This window comes from Stigmatopora nigra, chromosome 6 (assembly GCF_051989575.1).
Source record: "Stigmatopora nigra isolate UIUO_SnigA chromosome 6, RoL_Snig_1.1, whole genome shotgun sequence".
Lineage (NCBI taxonomy): Eukaryota > Metazoa > Chordata > Actinopteri > Syngnathiformes > Syngnathidae > Stigmatopora > Stigmatopora nigra.
The window spans coordinates 5,806,337-5,826,324 of NC_135513.1; the positions used below are offsets into that span (position 1 = coordinate 5,806,337).

Genomic DNA, 19,988 nt, shown 5'->3' on the forward strand with positions numbered 1-19,988 from the left:
GTAGCTCTTCCAAAATAACAATTAAATCACAATCTTCTGATCTTGAGATCTTTAGATGGTTATTTTAATTACACAAGTACATTTCCAGAAAAAAAATGGAACCATAACTCAGTTAAATTTAATAGAGCTCATTCCTGATAACTGCTGGACTGCCTTTTTGTATAACCAGATACACAAGTATAAGTGTGCCTAACTCCATGCTCCTTCATATCTGGAATGAACAATTGCTGAAGTGCTTGTTCTCCCTTTGGTGTAACGTCTTCAGTGGGACAAAATGACTGTTGCGTGAGCTGCTAATCTCCTGATATGATATGGCAACTATATCATCTTTTATTCAGCAAACCGGCAGTAGCTGTAGCTTTTGTGGAGGAAATGGGCTTGGAGAATACACACCTATGCACATCCCTACATCACACGTGTGAAGTGAATAGATTGTATAAGCGTATGGTGAGAATTGAAGGAGTGAGTGAGAAAGAAAGTGGTTAAAAAAACTGTACAGGTGAGCGAAAAAGCTGTTTATGTACCCATGACCACATTAAAGTGAGAACTTGTGTGTGTGTGTGTGTGTGTGTGTGTGTGTGTGTGTGTGTGTGTGTGTGTGTGTGTGTGTGTGTGTGTGTGTGTGTTGATTAGCTGAGGCAAACAGGTGTAAAACAGTAATTAATGACACATTTCACTGACTTCATTATATTTCTATGCACAGTTCCACTCACAACCACACTCAAAAACAAGCATACTGTATTTATATAAGTGTTTGCTTTATTTATTTAGTTATTTTTTGAGAAAATCATAACCAAATCTTCACATGCCCTGGAGCCATCTAATGCAATTACCAAAAGATTGCTTTTATTGTTGTGGTTTCTGATTCATATAGGTATTTGCACTTGTGACACAATGTGCAAAAGTTGTACAGTTTATCATATGGTATTTTTTTTCATCCAATAGCAAAGTTGGTTCACACCAACTTTTCCCACCCAAGGCACTACCAGACCATTTAAGGGATTTTAACTGATCACAAGTAATGAACTAAAGTCCTTCAAATAGTTTAATTTTTTTGCGAATGGGAACTGTACTGCAAAATTACACACACATTGCCAGCTAATGTTACTTCTTGTAAATAAACATTTATTAAGAAAATCCTGCCCCTTTCCTCAGCAAATGAGGTAGGTATTCTTCAATCATAAGAATAAATTATTGTTACTCTTAATTAAAAAAAACAACAACCATATAATTAGTAAGTATACTGTCAAGACGTCACAGAAAATTTGTGAGAATCTGACACGTACCATTCAGCGCTATATACAGTACTTATATACGCAATACACAAAAAAGTAATATGATTTCATAGAGTAGAGAAATTAACATTCAATACCACTAGTGTTTAATCTTCTGACCATCTGTTTTTCCATTTGCAAACGTTATTGTTTATTTACCACATCGTTTTAAAACAACATACACATCAGTAGTACATTTAGTGGTTACCCCTGGAATGAAAAAAACAAGTCCAAAAGGAATTCATACATTTTAAAAACAAAAGAGCAGCAATACATTGAATGGTATCATAATGCACGTAGCCACTGGGGCACTCAGACTCTCATTTCACTCCTAAATGCACTCATCACTAATGAATCACAAGCTGCTTTAGAGCTGGCTGAGCACACAGTAAATCCTTGGCCGAGCTCCAGTATGCAACACACACTGGCGTTGACAGAGATTGAGAGTGTGTGTCCAAGAGCCCCAATTACCTTCACATCCAATGTAAGACAACAAGCTACAGAGCTAATTACAAGGCCGCCACATGGAGATGGGAAACATTGGAGCATGCACACAAGATAGCACCACTTAACACACACTCTACTCACTTGATTGTTTGTTTACAGCACATTTATCATAGGAATTAGTGGCGTTGTTATATTATTAGCATAAATGATGATTACAACCTCTGAGCTAGTGATCTTTATTGAGTCATCAATAAAACTGTGATTGCATTCTTGGGCAGATTGATTTATATTTCACTCTTCCTGCAAGATCAAATGATACAAGATGCCCCCACATGCACTATGTTGCCATTCACTAAACCTCATGAATTCATTGAATTTAAGTTATTTGTGCATAAATATTGGTGATGGTGGCTCTGTTTGACTGGCAGTGATTGGACAAAATAATTGGACCAAATGAACATGCCAGAAATCTTGCTTCGTTCTCTCTCCATTGCGCACAGCTGGATTAAATTCACTGTGCTTACTTTAACATCTTAAACACTCTATCAGTAGGGTACTTATTTTATACACCCCGATACACACACACGCACAGAATTGCTTAGCTCAGGAGATCAATGGCCTCTTGGTCAATGTCTCCTCTGGGACCGTTATCTATCCACACTTCACTAATGAAATGCTCTGATCTCACCAAGTCCGTGTTTTGGAATCTGTCTATGTGTGTCCAGCGCTTATTGATATGTTTTAACTATAATTTTTCATTGAATTACAGATTAGTTCTCTTTTCAGTGACAGGCACACAATTTAATTAAAATCTAAAAATAACTTGGATAAACAATCCAATTTACTTGGTATTATTTTCCCCCTTTCTTTTCATGGAGATGCTTTGGTGGGCATATTTTGGTGCTTTTATTCAGCCCAATGTAGCATTTTATTTCCACTTCTCTATACATCAATGCGGAAAACAACTTGAGTGACCAGGTCTGGGATTGCTATGAAAGAAAACTTCTTAAAAGGGGCCCGTTTTCACTTTTCTTACTTTTGCAAACAGACAGTTCTTGGGATATGACTGGATACTCTAATAAGACAAATTGCAAGAAATATACAAAACTTTACATAGATAATTTTGCTCATTTTGTTGCCTGTACAAAGTATTAGTGTAGTTGCACTTTTCCATGGAGTCTCTGTTCTGATACTGAAAGCTGTTTTGGCTATTTGTCCATCTTGTGGTGAGCATTGATAGAGAACTTAGCTCTTGATATGGACTGTATCTTTAGGGGGCTTAGATTATGATGACATTAAAAGATCATGTGTAGCTATAAGGGGTGTTCAAAATGTGAATTTCATTCCTAGAGACTCAATATTTGATCGACTCCTCATTTCAGTCGACCCCCCTTCATTAGAATTCATGTGTACTGGTTTTCAAGTTCGTTTTCCATTAGGTGGGTTTCACATGGAGATTTCCAAAAGTGTAATGCATTGTTATTTTAACGTCTGGCAGATAAAGACAAAAAAGAACACAGATGCACATTTCACCAACACTATTGCCCCACTTTCGTTCTTGCTCTGCTGGGTTTTGAGGGGAATAAATATTGTACAGGTTCCAGCGATCCAACAAATGAAGGCTGTTTTTCTGGTGTAGGTTTCTTTGTTTTAATTCTGCTAGTTAACCAATAAAATTGAGCATCTTTCGCAGAAGCCTCTTTTTTAATAGTTTCATGACTTCCATTTCAAATGATTTCATTTTGGTATCTTTGTATTGTTTCTTTTTACAGCTGTATCATTCTTAATTAAATAAATTACATCTTACAAAAGATGCTTTATTGCACTAAGCGTGTTTCCTCTTAGTTAAAGAAGTATAAGATCTAGTGAGGTTTATTATGTCTTGAACTCCCTCTTGTCCATGGTGCATACTGTGATCGGGCATTTTCTAGATGAATCAGACTTTTTGAACATGCGCTTGTGCAATTAAATTCACCAGCCATCTTTTTGGTGTGACAGTGAAAGTATCTTTCTGTAGAATCTTTTGTACCCGTGTTGGAATTTATAGTAACATATTTTCACGCTTCCTCTTCTTTCTTCTCCCTTTCTGTCTTCACAGTTTGACGTGTTGAAGTGCTGCTAAAGGTAAGAGAGAGGCTCATTATTTCCTGATTCATTTTCATCCCCAAACGCAGCAGGTCAACAGCATATTTCCAATAACAAAGCAACAAGCCGAGAGAATTATGCAGAACTCACTTCACATAAATAATTAGGAATGAAATAATGCACACGCAAATATACAGACCCTGAACTAATTCAAGCCATGTTTTCTCACTAAAAAAGTTCAGCTATTGGACTAATGGACCATTTGTATGCATGTCATAATTTGCAATGTTTTGAAACACAGATAGACATGCACACAATGTTCGCTTTACTCATTCAGTGCCAATGATGATAAAACTTAATTTTAATGCTTTGGTAGCAGTTAACTGTTGCTACAATGTGGCAGCAATTGCAAGCAGCATGTGAAGGAGAGTGAGCGAGAGTAAGTAGTACAGTCGTACCTCTACAAATGAAATATTTAGATGACAAAAATCCATATGGGAAAATGCTGTCTCTCTAAAATCTCAACTAACTCATTGAGTATCTAATTTTAGTACTTTGAGGTGAATTCTTAAGACCTCTACCAGTTTAACTATCCATTTGAGAAGAAGGGATTTAAGTAAAGAACTGTGTTATTGAGTTATAATCACAGACAATCAATAATTATATCATACAGTACAACAAATCCTCGTCCTCTGCACTTCCTTACTTCTACAAACAGTTAGTCATAACTGCCTCCGACTTTTACAGAGAATGTCCACCGTTATTGTTTATTTGCGGATCAGAGCCTGCGGTTTGAGTGTATCTCAAATATATTACTCTCAAGCAGATATTATGTGTACTTGGACAAAAACATGTTACGTACCAAGAAAAAAACTAAGCTTTCAAAGTGTAGCAGATGTCTTGTTTATGGTCAATATGCTAAAATGCTCCATCTCTGTCTTTTGCATGATACTGCACAATATATATTACACCTGGTCAATTCATAATGCATCCATACCTTTAATTGACATCATGATTAATTACTCGCTCGATCAAGCATATAAAGGGGTAGACCATATCATTATTTTATGCACATTGATCATTTGACAAAAAGAGGAGAAAATGTAAATAAAAGCCAATATTTTCCAGAAGCAGGTAAAGTAGCCATTGTTCATCCATCTCATTACCAACAAAGGGTGCCAAAATGAAACATAGAGCGGTAAATCTCTTCATCTGTTCAGCATCAAAGCAAAAAACTTTAACAAGCAGCTGTGACAGGTCGTTTATGTTAGCCTAGGCTGTCAGCACACGACTTAAGTTCCTGATGAGAGCTTAATGATTGTTAAATGAGTCTGATATGCATGTTCAAAGAACAGTGAGTATTACAGTGTGCATTGCGATGTCATAGTACAAATGAGACACTGTTCAGGCCCAAAGAAAGCTAACAGACTAGATCAAATCTTACTCTCAGGCGATACGTCTCTCATTGTCCCATAGTTCGCTTTTGGAAAAAATTGAAGGCTTTTAGGTGCGCCTTATAGTGCGGAAAATACGGTACGGTATGTATATGGTCATCAAAGAATTCAGCTAAATTATTCAACAAAAAATTCAGCAAAAGACGGATTTGTTCACCGTATACTGGTCGCCAGTCAGTCGTAGTTATTTGTAATTATATTTTTTTCAAAATGGCTTCATATTTTCTCGTTTATAATCCTTACCATTGAAAAAATGAGAGCCGCTTTCACAGAGGGAGTGTTCCGTTATGACACCCTAATTAAAATTAAAATGGATGGAGGAATAATATTGTTTTTGTGGATGCTGTCAATGCAATTCAAATGAAATATTCATTTGCCCGTGTGATTATGTGTTTGAGAAAAGTACAGTAATTCCCCTCCAATCATGGCATGAGAATCTAACCTGTGCTTGTTACAATTTTACGCATGGCTCTTTTAATTGAACTGCAAATCCACATTGTGTGCATGTACGTATGTTCATCCATGAGAATTTCTTCTGTGGACAACTCAATTACTCTCTGTAGGAGACCGGTCGCATCTGCATGTCACATGTGGTGTTCATGATGTGAATACTCTTGGAAGAATGTTGAATTTTTGTACGTTGTAAAGGATTAGATAATTAATAATTTGACTGTTGCATGCATTCATGCTGAGTTTATTTTGTTTTCTCTTTTCCAAAATTTTCATTTAACTCTATTAATCTCTCATCTAATTTTCTGAACCGCTTTATCCTCATCGCGGGGGGTGCTGGAGTTTATCCCAGCTGACTCCGGCCAGAGGCGAGTGACACCCTGAATCGGTGGCCTGCCGATCGCACGGCACAAGGACACGGACAACCATGCACACTCACACCCATACCTAAGGCCAATTTTAGTGTCCAATCATCCTGCTATGCATGTCTTTGGAATGTGGGAGGAAACCGGAGTACCTGGAGGAAACCCACACAGATAATGCAAACTCCACACACTGGATTTGAATCCAGGACACCAGAACTGTAAGGCCGACTCACTAACCACTCGCCCCATTGGGCCGCAACTCTTAATATGATAATTTAAAAACCTTCTTTAAACCTCATATTAATACGAGTTACCAACTATGCACATGAATTGTTTTGTATTTTCTAGACTTGAATTGTAATATACATCTAATATTATTATGATATAAAAACATTGTTATCCCTTTAAAAAAACTCCCTCTAAATGTCGTATATACAAGTAAGTTTTTTTTTATTATAGAGGATTTAATAACATTTCAATCATATAGCTTCCAACCATTTTAATCAACTATTTAACCTCTGCTCAAACCCACAATGCACCATCCTACCCACCCCCTGAATGTCTAACAAAATGGTACTGACAAACAATACTATTTGTGTACCCCTTTGTGTTGTATTTTTATTTTTTTGGCTTTGTTTTTCAAGGTTGATTTTATTTGGCTGTGTGTGTAAGTGTGTGTGTCCCATATTAGCCTCCCTACCAAAATGTGTGTCTGGTCACCACTCTTTGGAGTGGGCTCAGTTGGAGTTATGAGTAGAACCTCATTAGTGGCTAAGCTTTGGCTCAGGCTCGTCCACTAAACGCACTTGAGGGCACAAAGGCGTGTGTTTCACTTGCGTTTGCCCATCTGTCACATTGGCCCCAATTTGAGGTTTTTTTCATCTGTATGTATTCATCTTGGTAAGTAGAGGTACAAAATAAATCAGTATAATAATGAGCTCCCAAATGTTTTTTAAAGTCTTTTCATTATATGCTATTTCTGACAAATTATACCCAGGCACCCTTGTCACATAATTTTGTGTTTTCCACTTGTTTATACCATCTGTGGCTAACGGTGGGTTCACAAAAAGTTAAAGAATAAGCAAAACAATGGTCAGAATCATTGATTTGATGTTCCCTGGTTTGACTTTCCAAATTCCTTGCAGTCATTTTATGAAACAGAAATACAATAGAATATACCCAATGGGTGATATCACTTTCCACTGCAGCAAAGACAAAATCTAGACAAATATGGTAATGCGAATAACACTATGGAATAAATAGTATTAGGTCGTAGTAGTATGAAGTGCAGGAAGCCCGATGGGTCCAATTTATTTAAACATCAGCCAGTGGTGATGATGTATTTGCATTTTATTGCCAATTGGAACAAATGACTAATGGCTGAGCTCCTTCTAGTCGATTGTGAGTATGAGTGTGACTCCAGCTACCTTAAAGCTACAGAAGTTCAAACAAATGGCATTTTTTTTATATATATAATGAATAATAACATTAAATCATGCCTCATGAATAAGGTGTTTGCAACAGATGTGAAAAACAACTTATCCACAGCAGTGAAGGTTAAATGCAATAACTATATTTGGAAAAAATACATAGATATGGAAAAAATGTATTCCGCATAGTGTAGTAGACAGTGTGGTCAGCAGCTCTTAACAACTGAACTTGTGTTATGCTTTATGATCATTACAAAAGCAGTTTACAGGCACAGTTTTAATAGCACAGCTCAGCAGGAGAAAGGTTAATTACCACATCCTGCTCCACGCACACACAAAGACATCATTGGGAAGCACATAAGTCGATCAAAGATGGTGCTCGATGTGTGCGTGTGTACATGTGACATATGAAGATGCAATCTAGCATCTGTTTGTCCTGGTTTCGTTCATCACTTGGCTGCAGTCTCATTTTCTGTCCTTTAGCCTAAATTCAATTCGGGCCCCTTTTGTGGCAAAGAACTGTCAACATTCCCTTCGGATCACATTTCTTACACTTTGATAGGATGTGCGAATTGGGCAGGTCTCAAAAAGTGGGACACAATTTGATACAAAATGACAACTGAGCAGACAAAGGTGTGAAGTGGGTGTGATTCAGTGAATGATTGTTGTTGCCTTGGAGAAGCCCAACACACAACTCCGATACATAAAATACATACTGTAAACACAAAAGAACATTCCTTCAATTTTAATGATTGTCCAATCACAAAGCTTTCACAATGACTTTGGATTTAGATTCCACTTTTGTCTTGTCTTTTTATTTTCATGGTTTTTATTCACTCCGTCTATTGCTGGTCTAGACGTCTTCAACAGCAGGTGCTGAAACTTGGAATGGTGAGAAAATAGGGTGAGGACGAAGAACGAGGAAGTAGCAGGGGAGGAAAAAAGCTGAGGGGATAAAAAAAAGTGAGGCAGAGACATCGAGAGATTAATAGATCAAGCGGCGAGGCCTATGATGAAAGTTTAGAAAAGAACGGTGGGCGAAAGAGGACAGCGAAAGAGAGGAGAGTGGGGAAGGTCAAGTTAAGGTAGGCTTTGAGTGGAGAGGAAGTGGGATATATATAAGGAGAGCAGCTGAGAGAAATCTGGTTTTGCAGGTGATGTGGGAAAAAAAACACCAAACTAAATGGGAGGAAGTAGTCTTAGGTAAACGTTTGTCCTAAGAATCAATTGATTCACGGGTAGATAGTCTTTGGGAGTGTTTGAAGGATGAACTCTGCTTTTATGGGAAGGAGTAGGAGGCGCTGTGAGGTTGGGGGCGATAAAGCCATAGCTCATGTCTATTCAGTGTGTGTGTGCATTTGTGCGTGTGCGCTACCTCTCACCGGAGGAGTTATTCAGCTCATTATTTACCGGTGGAATGACAGCAAGTGCTCTAGATTGAACACACCTACACCTACAAACCCACCCCCACACCCACCCCCTACAATCAAAGAAACACAGGCACACGAGAATCGTGTCATTGTCCCTATATTTATGGACCAGAGTGTGGATAACACAATGTATTTGTTTTGGAACCAATTGTAATATCCTATATTAATATTGGAAATTAATAATCACACAGTATAACTAATTATAATTATTGCATATTTTAATTTCAACATGCAAAAGGTTTCATACTGAAATAATAACACAAACTATATTGTTAAATGATCTGCCCTTGTTGGAGTTTGAATATTCTATATTTATGTTTTCTTACTTTTTTTTAAATTAGGCTCTTTCTTTTTGTTTTTAATCAGAAAGTTCACGTTATACAACCCTAGCATAAACCATTCTTTATGAATTACTTACCAAGTTAGTATGGTTCTTGCTATAAATGTCTCCCATACGTATAACCCATTTGTTTTTATATTAGTATTTGGATGCATAGTAGGTATATTGAATTGGCTCTCTTGCCAACCTAAGGTAGCATCTAAGCTCAGCTCTGTACAACATAAGAATCCTTCATCTTTGACAATATTGTTGTTGTGGTCTCTAATCAAACAATTTAAAGATGTAAGTGGGTCCTTAAGGGTTGCAGTGGCAATTTTAGAAAAGTGTAAGGTTTATCATTTTCTATAAGAAACCTGCCGTTTAGTGTTGCCATCTAAATACAACAGTCCATCAAATACCATCAAACTGGTGAATTTGGAAGACCAACCAATGTTGGTAAATGACCTTCTTTCAGGCCATAATTACTCCACATCAAAAGTGATGCATAATTCATCAGCACAACATATCAATGATCAAAGGTGCATTTTAAACCAGTTCAAAGTCTCGGAGCATCTTTTGTGTCACGTACAAAAAAAGACAAACAAGGCAACAACATTAATAGTGAGAAATGTTCTAATTTCTGCATTGTATTCCAAATACACTCAACTCGTACCAAAATAAAGCATCCCATCTCTTTTTTTTTTGCATCAGTACTGAGATACAATAACATCCCATTGTTTTTGAAATAAAAAACTCACATTAATTCTGATTTGAGGAAAGGTTTCACATGATTGCACCTTAAAAAAATATTTTGTAAGGAGCACGTTGTGAAGAAAATGTTAAACTTGTGATTCATATTATGTTGTCATAAATATCCACACAATGAATCCACATCATATGCGCACTAGTATAATGATGAAAATTCTATTCATGCAAATTATATACCCATAAAAAATGAATAATATATAACATAATATAATAATTATATGTTACATTCTTAAATTGGACGGGTAATGCATGGAAATTTCCCATTCATCTCTTTAGGTCTCCTTTTAAATACAATAGGCCTGATTAGTCTTCTTCCACACGCACAAGTGCATTGTGGGCTACTTAGTCTATAAGGGACGTATAACAGTTCAACAGTATAACAGTATTGAACCATTTTGGCTTTGCATGTTCGGTTCCTTTGCATAGCATTTTAGCTATGTAATATAAATAGGCAAGGAAAAGACAAACTAGTTTAAAAGTATGAAATGAACCAAAACATTAAACAAACCCTGACACGAGTACCATACAGACATGACAAATGCAAGCAAAAGAAGTGCTAGAAAACACTCCCACCTCCCGATTTTTTGATGTGCTCGGGAATGGGAACATTTTGACTTCAGTTAAAACTAGCAATGGATAAAAGCAAGTGGAAAAATATAAGCTTTGTTGACATTGCTCCACGCAGATATTGTATGCGGCAGGAAACATCATTATTGCATTTAAAACAACACCATCTGTCAATGAATGTCGCATGCACACCAAAGAAAATCAGCTTAATTTCGTCACACATCTGTGCATTATGTATATGTTTCTATCTATTTTAATTTTTCTATCCCTAAACTTTTACCTTGAAGAATTACAATGGCATTTTAACATGTATCTAACCAATCTGGAGTTGCATATATGTGATCAGTAGTGAGGCGAATATTTTTTATTCTATTCCCGTTTTAAACATCATTATATATAGCTCCTCCCAGGTACTGCCACATACCCTCCACCCCCAAATATAAATCCTACTTCTGATGAACCCTTGCCCCTCTATGCCGTTGAGTAAATGAGAAAAGGGAAATTTAATTATCCCTCAGTATTGACAGAATGAAATTATATAAGTTAAAAAAGTAGAAGGACATAGGCGACTACGTTATCAACTCAATCTTATTTTTCATCCTCTGAAATGAAAGTTGATGTCATTTTTTAAGTGACATTTTCTGCAGACTGACCCCCGTCAGACTCCTCACCTACTCCAGTTCAAGTATAATCCCAAGGACTAATGGTTTGAAGATATTGATTATAAGAATCTTTTCCAGTCCTTTCTGCCTATTTTAATTACATTCCTGTATATTCTGAACCTGTGAAGAATTTAGGGCAACTGCATCACTGATGGGAGGGGAATTGAGTAGAGATAGAAAATAGGTCATTTTAGTGCAAGACTATGTGGCTTCATTGGGAAACCCTTTCCATTCATTTAGTGGCTTCTTTAAATATGCTTGGGATTCTTGCTTTGGTGGGATTCCAACATCGGCCTAACATTTGAAGCCTCTTGAATAAAAAAAGTAATAATAAAATTTAAGAAAAGCTTTTATACATGTATTTAAATCCCACAAAATTACCCCTCTGACCTGTATGGCATTCTTGGTCACATTATACTAAAATCACCTGCTGGGGTGTGAGAAATGTTAGGTGTTTCTTATCTAATTAACACAAGTTATTCTAGCCCTCCAGAATTGTGAGAGAATAAGGTAGCTAATGAAATTTCATCAAACCGGAATAACACAGAACTTTTGATTCGGTAATTTGGCCAGTGAAACTATAAAAAGGAACATCTCTACCACTTTCGACTCTGAAAGATCACACTTAATTTGCACCTTCTTTGCAATTTTCTTCGGTTTTCCTCATTGCAGTTCCCTTCCTTACTCTTGTTCATTATTCTTGCATGGCGTCTGGATTGTTGACACTTTGGTTAATGTCTCTCTCTCACGTGCTCATGCTTTGGTGTCTTTTGCCTCAAGCATCATAATGTCGGTTATATCTTGAAAAGTAGGACACCGTTGAGTAATTTGTTGTCATAACAAATAATGATTCACAATTCTCACTATATAGTATCTGTGTGTGACTCCAGAGCCACGTCAGTCTGCTATTATTTTAATACAATTCAATAATATTATTAAACAATTAGATGACATGGTTTCACCCAAACGGTGTGTTGTAAGGATTTATCTCCTTCATTCATATCCCTTTACTTAGAATGTGCTGTGTATTATGTGTTTATCATACACTTTACGGATCAACTCTGCTATGGCTACTTATCAAACCAATACTAAATGTGGAGATGGAAGCAGGATGTTAATGTGAATGGGTTAATAATCTTTGTGTACATTATTGTATATGAAAGGCAGTTGGTATAGGTCAGAAAAAAATCTGCTTCTTCCTAAATCAAAATGTATTTGTACCACGGGCAGAAAAACACTGACTTTATTTATTCATATCTTTATTTTAGGTGTTTGCGATATATATCGCGGTATTAGAAATTGAAGATATGTTACCAAATGGCTTAAATAGCTCTGTTTGGGAAGACTTTGGTTGACTTTTATTCATTTAATAGCATTTAATCCAGGCTAAATTCATATCAGGATTTTTTTATAAATGAAAACACAGTTTTGATTTTCTTATGATTTTTTTGCTTAGAATATTTATTTCAGGGCTTTGCAAGAGATAATCTGGGTTTCTCTACTTTTGTGAGAAAAATTGTAATACTACAATATGGATTAAATCATTGAAATTATAATTTACTTTTACTTTACTAATTTAAAAACAACTGTCATATTATGATTGAGACATTTACCAACTGTTACAAATTTGAATACAATATTCTGAACTAAATACACATTTTAGCACTTATTTATCTAGCTTTGAAAACAAATTTCATTTGCATGTAGTTACTCAAATTATACACCGAGACTGATAGCGTGGGGAGTTGAAATGTTAAATTGTGCTCAAAAAAATGTTATTTCATATTTTTCGGTCTGATTCGCACTAGCCTTGTTAGGGATTGGTTTTGTTCTGTTGTTTTTTCCCTGTGTGATCTATCCATGTGATTGCTCATTGAGTTCACCTGTCATCAACCCCAGTGTTTCCTATTGTCTATTCAAACCCAGTGTTTGTTAGTCTTGGTTGGATTGTCTGCATTGTTATGCCCATGTCCCGTGATCGTCTTTTTCCCCACATCCACACCGTCAGGTTTGATTTTTTTAATGAATTGCAAAGTCTTTGTTATTTTTTGATAATCATGCCACAGTCTGTCCTTGATTGCTTCCCTGCATTTGGGGCCTGCTATGCATTCAAGGCCCTGCAGAATCTTGACAGAGCTAACACCGTGACAAGCCCAATGTGTCCACCTTTCCATAAAGTAAAAAGTCCCTTACGGCTGAGATTTTAAAAGTAATCTAAACTTACTTAGACTTGCTTGAAAAAAAAAACAGCACATCTGCTGCCCTGCTTACCCACTTTACTTGATGTTGAGACCAGTTAACAGAATCCTAAGAAGAATGTTTCACACATGCTGAGTGACTGAAGTCTTGGTGATTTAACCTGCTCAGGGTTGAATATCAAAACTGTTTTTTTCTCAGACAATTCCTTGCAGAAATTGTTTGGTTCATATCTAACACTTGTTTTAGTTGATCGTTTCTTCCTCCCTTTTTATAGATTTGAACTCCCTATGAGGAATTAAAGCTTGCACACACTTTTATGTCATTGTAGTCATAAAAAAATATCATTTTGTCCACTATTATTTGACAAAAAAAACTGACATCCTTCTGGAAATGACCAAGTTCTAACAACTCGGTATACTAAGTCCAAAAGATCTAAATCAGTTATTTCAGGCCAATTCTCTTCATATTGCTCCTTTAAACTACAATTCTTTATATCACAGTTAATACCAGAAAATTCAAAGGGGAGTCAAAGGCTCTTTTTGATGGGGATTCAGTGGGATGAGAAAAAGCTTAAACGATTTCATATTATTGCTTTAAACTGTTTTTATATTTTTACCTTGTAGGAAAATGAAAAATACAAAATGAAAGTGTTTTGCACAAGTTATATAAATTCCCTCTAGCACACTAACTTACCAAAGGATCTAGTAGTTATTCTCCCCAACAGTTGGAATTTGATTTAATTAATTTGCACATATGTTATGTTGTCTGGCAGAAAAATCATATAGTTAATTGTCAATGTATGTACGTACGGTACAACATGGCGGTATCTTGGTAAAATTAACTTGTGACAGGCAACTGAAATGGAAGCAATATTCACAATGGCCTGGAATTTATGAGAAAACAAGTGTTTAATGATGAAAAATTACACATTTTTTTTCAATTATTATTATGTCTTCATTCCTTTTTGGAATTCCACTCACTAATCATCTTCATAATAGGCCAATGGTTCGGTCTAATATATGCTGCCATCATCATGTGGCCTTGTTTAGTAAGTCGGTCACCAGCAAAAATGCAGGAACAGTGTAACAGTACAGACTAGTGTTAGAAATATGTCACGACATGCTGCTTCAAATGTTTCAAATGCAACTCAATCTGAGGTTGATCATTTCATTGGTTTTGTAATGTTATGTTGGAATTGAAGCCAATGAAAAAAAGCATGTGGTTATTATCACATCTACTTGTTAATTATTGAGGGTATGCATTCAAATGATGTGCACAGCCTCCCTGTGTTACAACAGTTTTTTTTTGCTCATGTATTCTGACATTTTGCAACATAAAAAAACACCAATACCAATTGAATTAGTGACCTTTCACCCAATGTTAACACCTCCTTATCCATAATTATGGCAGATGATACAAACTGAATGAAATGACTATTCAAGATCTCCAACAGCCCAAACTTGTGAGTTTTAATATCAGGCAAATATGGTACCAGCGGGCTCATTTTAATTGCAAAACATGAGTTTATATTTTGAATGTGCAAATGCACACTTTGCCTTGGAGCTTACATTGCATGCACTTCTATGTCAGGGTGTATGTACACTTGTGTCCTCTTTGATCTGTCAGAATTTGTGTTAATCATATAGAAGTGCACATAGTTTTCGCCACACTGACTTTCCTGAAATACACACACACACACACACACGCATCCAATGCTCATTTGGATAGCTATAAAAGGCCTTTTAAAAGCCCCCCAACATGGGAGCTAAAACAAGGCTGCCCGTTTGACCCATGTGCTTTTAAAACTCAGCTGTAGCAGTTAAACTCGGGATGGATGCCGTTTACTACAATCTGACCTCTGTGGAATAGCACACAAAAGCAAGCACATACCCACACATGCACACTAATGTGGGCACCAGCAGGAACTTAGCCCAAAGCCCAAGTTGATTTTCAGACTTGAATTTTAAAAGGCAGAGGCTCTATTTCCTAATCTCCTCATCCTTTTCCCACCCCTTCCACTCTTCCTCTGTGTTGCAGGAGAATTCTGGGGAGATTTCTGACTCTTTCAATCCTCAAAGATGAAGCAGCACTTGAGACCTGTTCACTGAGGCGGGTAAGAGATCACTGCTTCAATGACCTCCAAATGAATGTGTTTTCACATGCATTCTTAAAAGATTTATTCCGGGCTGGACTGCTGTAGGTTTCAAAAAGGGTTTTTTTTTCTATTTATGTGGAAAAAGAGAAATGTTAAGTTCACGGAAAAGTAAAATCCTCCCATATACCGATATTTATCATCGAAAATCTTTATTAATGTGCGAGAGAGTGAGAGAGATCAGTGAAATTTACATTAAAGAAAAATTGAGGGATGCTAGACAGAGTTTGCAGTTTTGGCTTCATCTTTACATCATAATTATCAGTTTCAGTCCTCTTCTTTACGTTTTAGGCCAAAGTCATTTTTAAATCCCCAATTTTTGCAGTCAACTGTCACTGCTTGTTTATGTTACGCAAGGCATTCTTAAGTAGAGGTTTGATCACCTGAGTTCGGTGCAGGCAGGCGTGGGCTCAATTCCTATTGGTGGTGGTATGATTGGGAGTGCATGTGCCTCTCTGTGTGCCCTACGACTGACTGGCGACCAGTCTAGGGTGTAATCTGCCTTTGGCCCGAAGGCCCCCCCAACCCTTTTGAGGATGGGTGGTATGGATAATGAATGAATGAATGAATTTGTTCTGTGATGTGAGTGTTGCAGATATCGCGATGTTGTAGTTCAAATGAGACATTGTGCAGGCCTACATTATACCTGTTCTACTGTGTTAAAATCCTTATAATGTGATTAAGGATTAGTGAGTGTTGGAATGATTTCGAACAGTGCTTCAATATATTATACACAACCTAACCAGCTGCTCTCTCCAACACCAAGTCGTTTTTTAACTTGTCTATATTGGCTATACGCTGTATAAATAATGCCTTTTTCGCACCTTGATTCAAATAAATTTTAAAATCTTAATTTGCTGATTAACCAGGGAATAAAGTTATGTAGGTTTAACCCTTTGAAGGCCCAATCAATAACTAATTTACGAAAAATTAAACATTTTTTAACCTCAGTGGCTTTTAATGGTCCCTAGGTACAAAAAGACAACAAATTTCAATAATTATTTGTCATAAATTTGAATAATTTGAATTTAATACATCCGTTTTTATCAAGGAAAATGAATATCCCTGCTCAGAAAGTCTGATCTCATGTAGGGTTGACTAAAATTCTTCACATGGTAGACATCCTTGCAAAAGATGCAGAGAAGACAGAGTGGTAATCCTCGTCTCTTTTTAAAAGGCCATCTCTTATACATTATTGAGTATAGAGCTCTAACGCATCGCTGAGCTTTTACTCTCAAGTCAACTTTTGCATGGCGTCACCATTCTAAATATAAAGTGTGCTCTCACTCCTCCCAGCCCTGTTAAAAGATGCAGGAGAGACTGTTCATATGCATGACTCCCTAGTGCCATTTTCTTTCTCTTTATAGTCTGTGCCCCAAAAAGAAAAAGAAAAAAAGATTTCATCACATTCTTGAAAGAACGTTTCAAAGGGTGTTCAGAATCGCAACAATGATTTAACTTTGTATTTGTAGGAAGAAATAAAAAAGGAGCTCCTTTTTAAACTTCTGTCTTATTTATCACAATGGATGTAGTATTCAACCTTGTCTACAGGTGGCAGGGCTGCACAATATCCAGTGGCATATTTATGTATAGCTGCCCTTCCCAAACATCCATTCCTTCATTTTCCATTCAAATATCAACTTTAATTAGGTCACACATTTTTTTACACTCTCTTTTTTTAATTGCGCTGTGCTGGAGTCTATCCCAATTAACTCTGGAGCAAGAGGTTAGGGCACAGCCTGAACTAATTTACAGCTCATCACAAAAAAAATAAAAAAATAAAAATAACATTTGCACCTAGAATCAATTTAGAGTCTTCAAATTGCTTCGTTTTTATGACTTACTCTTGCGCTGTGGTGCAGACAGAGTTTGTTACCATTTGGTTGTTTTTGATTGTGAACACGAATGATTGTCTGTATATTTGTGTACCCTACGACTGACTGGTCACTAACCAGTCAAGGGTGTAGTAGTCCACCTTTTGCCAGAAGACAGCTGAGATCAGCTCCCGAACCCTTTAACCCCGATAAGGATAAGCGGTGTGGAAAATGAATGAATGGATTAAACTCGCATGCATGCTTTGGCAATGTGGAAGAAAACCGCAGGACTTAGGGAAAACCCACAGACCCACAGAAAGAAACTTAAATTGCTCTCAAAAGACAGTGTTGTTGTTTTTATTAGTTTGTTTTTTTTATCTCCTCTGTTTTGATTCAAAATATTTTCTCTTGGCTGCTTTGACCAAGTCACAAACGCATGTGGCCAATGAATTGGGTTGTATTTTGATTGGGATTTTTCTTAGACAATGGCATAGGAAACAAAACAACAAGGGTTGTTGTCCCAGTTTTAATTTTAGACGACAGATTATTTAGATTTTCAAACACCAAGTTTTCTTGTAGAGTTGATGGTCTTAAATGTATAATATTTGCAATTCAGAAGACTTGATCTGTGCCTGGACTGAGTCTCTCCTTTTATGAGTCACAAAGGCCGCGTTATGGTGTGGTTTGAACGGTGAAATCTCATGTTTTCGAAGAATTCGTCATACTGTTTGAATTTTATGCTTTTCTATTGAGGCCTATGCTCTCTGCTGGCTCCTGTAGTGTTGTGACATTGTTTTTAGAAAAACAGTTGGCCATATCACATAAATTACTTTTTCAGTATAATTTTAATAGTTATGGATGTTTGTGAGTTTTGATTGGTAATTTTTGAATACTCTTTGATAGGCTTCTATCATTTTTATGGTGTGTAAAAATCATTGAAGGTGGATTAAAAAAAAATGGATTGTTTGAAATAGCAATTTGGTTTGTAGTCTCAAGATTGAAAGGAAAAACCACGTTTCTTATTTGGCTCTTAAGATGAAAAAGTTTGGAAAGCCATGTTATTTGCGATTGATTGGCCTGAATTGGCTTCTGTAAACGTAACTCAATTCGTCTTTATCAGTGAGATTTGCTTTTCAAACTAATGACTCTTCCTGGGCAAAAATAAAAACGATTGTTCCATCAATGAGAGCTTTTGTTAATTGATCAAGTTTGCCGATAGTGTATGTATACTCTCCTTTTCTGTTGTATTTCAGCTCCCACTTCAAAACATCCTGCTTCATGATGAACCATGACTAAAGGTAATGTTCTGTAAATGCGTTAATGAGTGTCTCATTGCACGACGCCAAATTGGGTATACATATGTTGTTGTGTGCAGCTTGCTTTATATTTTATGGCTTACCGTTGAATGGGTGCCAGGATCAGTGTGTCAGGTTGCTATAGTAACACTGCATATTAGTGCGAGAAGGAGGCCTGAGTAGAATGTGAGGGGTGCACAAGGTGTGGAGAGGGGGTGGAATTGAAAATGAAGAGGCTGGTGCCTCCAGCTAGTGTGTGTATTTATGTATGTGTGTATGGAGATGCTTCTAAGCTGTAGTCTGGTGAAAATTGTGATTGGGATAGGAAATTACACACAAACACACACACACACACACACACACTCACTCACACATGCGCATATGTTGTTTGTGCTTACAAATGTGCAATGTATGTAGCCTTGGTTTTGACCTAGGTTAACATGAGTGGGTTATGTGTTTGGTATCACTCAAAGTGGCACATCCATTAAGATGTTATGATGCATTGAATCTGTGAAATTAATGTCAACTTGGGTCACATTTTTGACACTAGTAGATATTGCGGTTCTTGCCAGCGTATTGCGTCTTGATATTGAAGCTATTACATTGTCACTCTTTGACGATAAATATACATTTAGCAATGATACTCGCTGTTCTTGTTATTATAATAAAGAACTGGATTTTATTTAGTTTTTCCTTTTTTTTCTCCTCTTCAATCTTGGAATAAATATCCGAACTTGTTTGTTTCAGATTGGTATAAAGTTATTGTTAAAGATCAAAATAGGTAACCATTTGTAAACATTTTATGCCTGCAATTGGCTGGCCACCAATTCAGGGTGTCCCCTAGCCTAGTGCTTGTAGTTAGCTGGGATAGGCTCCAGCACCCCCACGACGCTTGTGAAGTGAAGCGGTATTAATGATGAATGAATGTTACAAATATATGCTTGAAAGGAGGCAGGTATTTTCTCAACCTTTTGATTTTGGATAAACAGTTCAATTATTTTTATACGTTGAAGGCCTGTGAGGTGGCCACTCATTTTGTTGTTGATGGTGTGTACACAATCATTTTTATCGCTTCCTTATTCGTGGACAGGCAACAGTGACATTTGGTAGGATGATTCTTGGGATGTATATACATCGTTTGTCCAAGCACAATTTTTTAAAATTTATTTTTGTATCAGTCAATTATTAATTGCAGATCTTTAAGGAGGCGATAACCAGTAGATGGCAGCCTTCAACCTGTGTAGTAATGCATGGGTGCATTACTCGAGTAGAGGTCA

At 36.7% G+C, this 19,988-nt stretch overlaps 1 protein-coding gene across 9 annotated transcripts in view; it reads left to right on the forward strand.

Moving 5' to 3' along the window:
* LOC144198740 (receptor-type tyrosine-protein phosphatase delta-like) overlaps nt 1-19,988 on the forward strand; it is a 123,719-nt gene that overhangs the window by 17,648 nt on the left and 86,083 nt on the right. For 8 of the 9 annotated variants that reach the window (XM_077719916.1, XM_077719919.1, XM_077719921.1 and 5 more), the window contains exons 3-5: nt 3,820-3,845; nt 15,488-15,563; nt 18,670-18,714. The gene's annotated coding sequence lies outside the window, so the exon portion shown is untranslated. The remainder of the gene's footprint in view (nt 1-3,819; nt 3,846-15,487; nt 15,564-18,669; nt 18,715-19,988) is intronic. The other variant, XM_077719917.1, reaches the window with a different exon arrangement.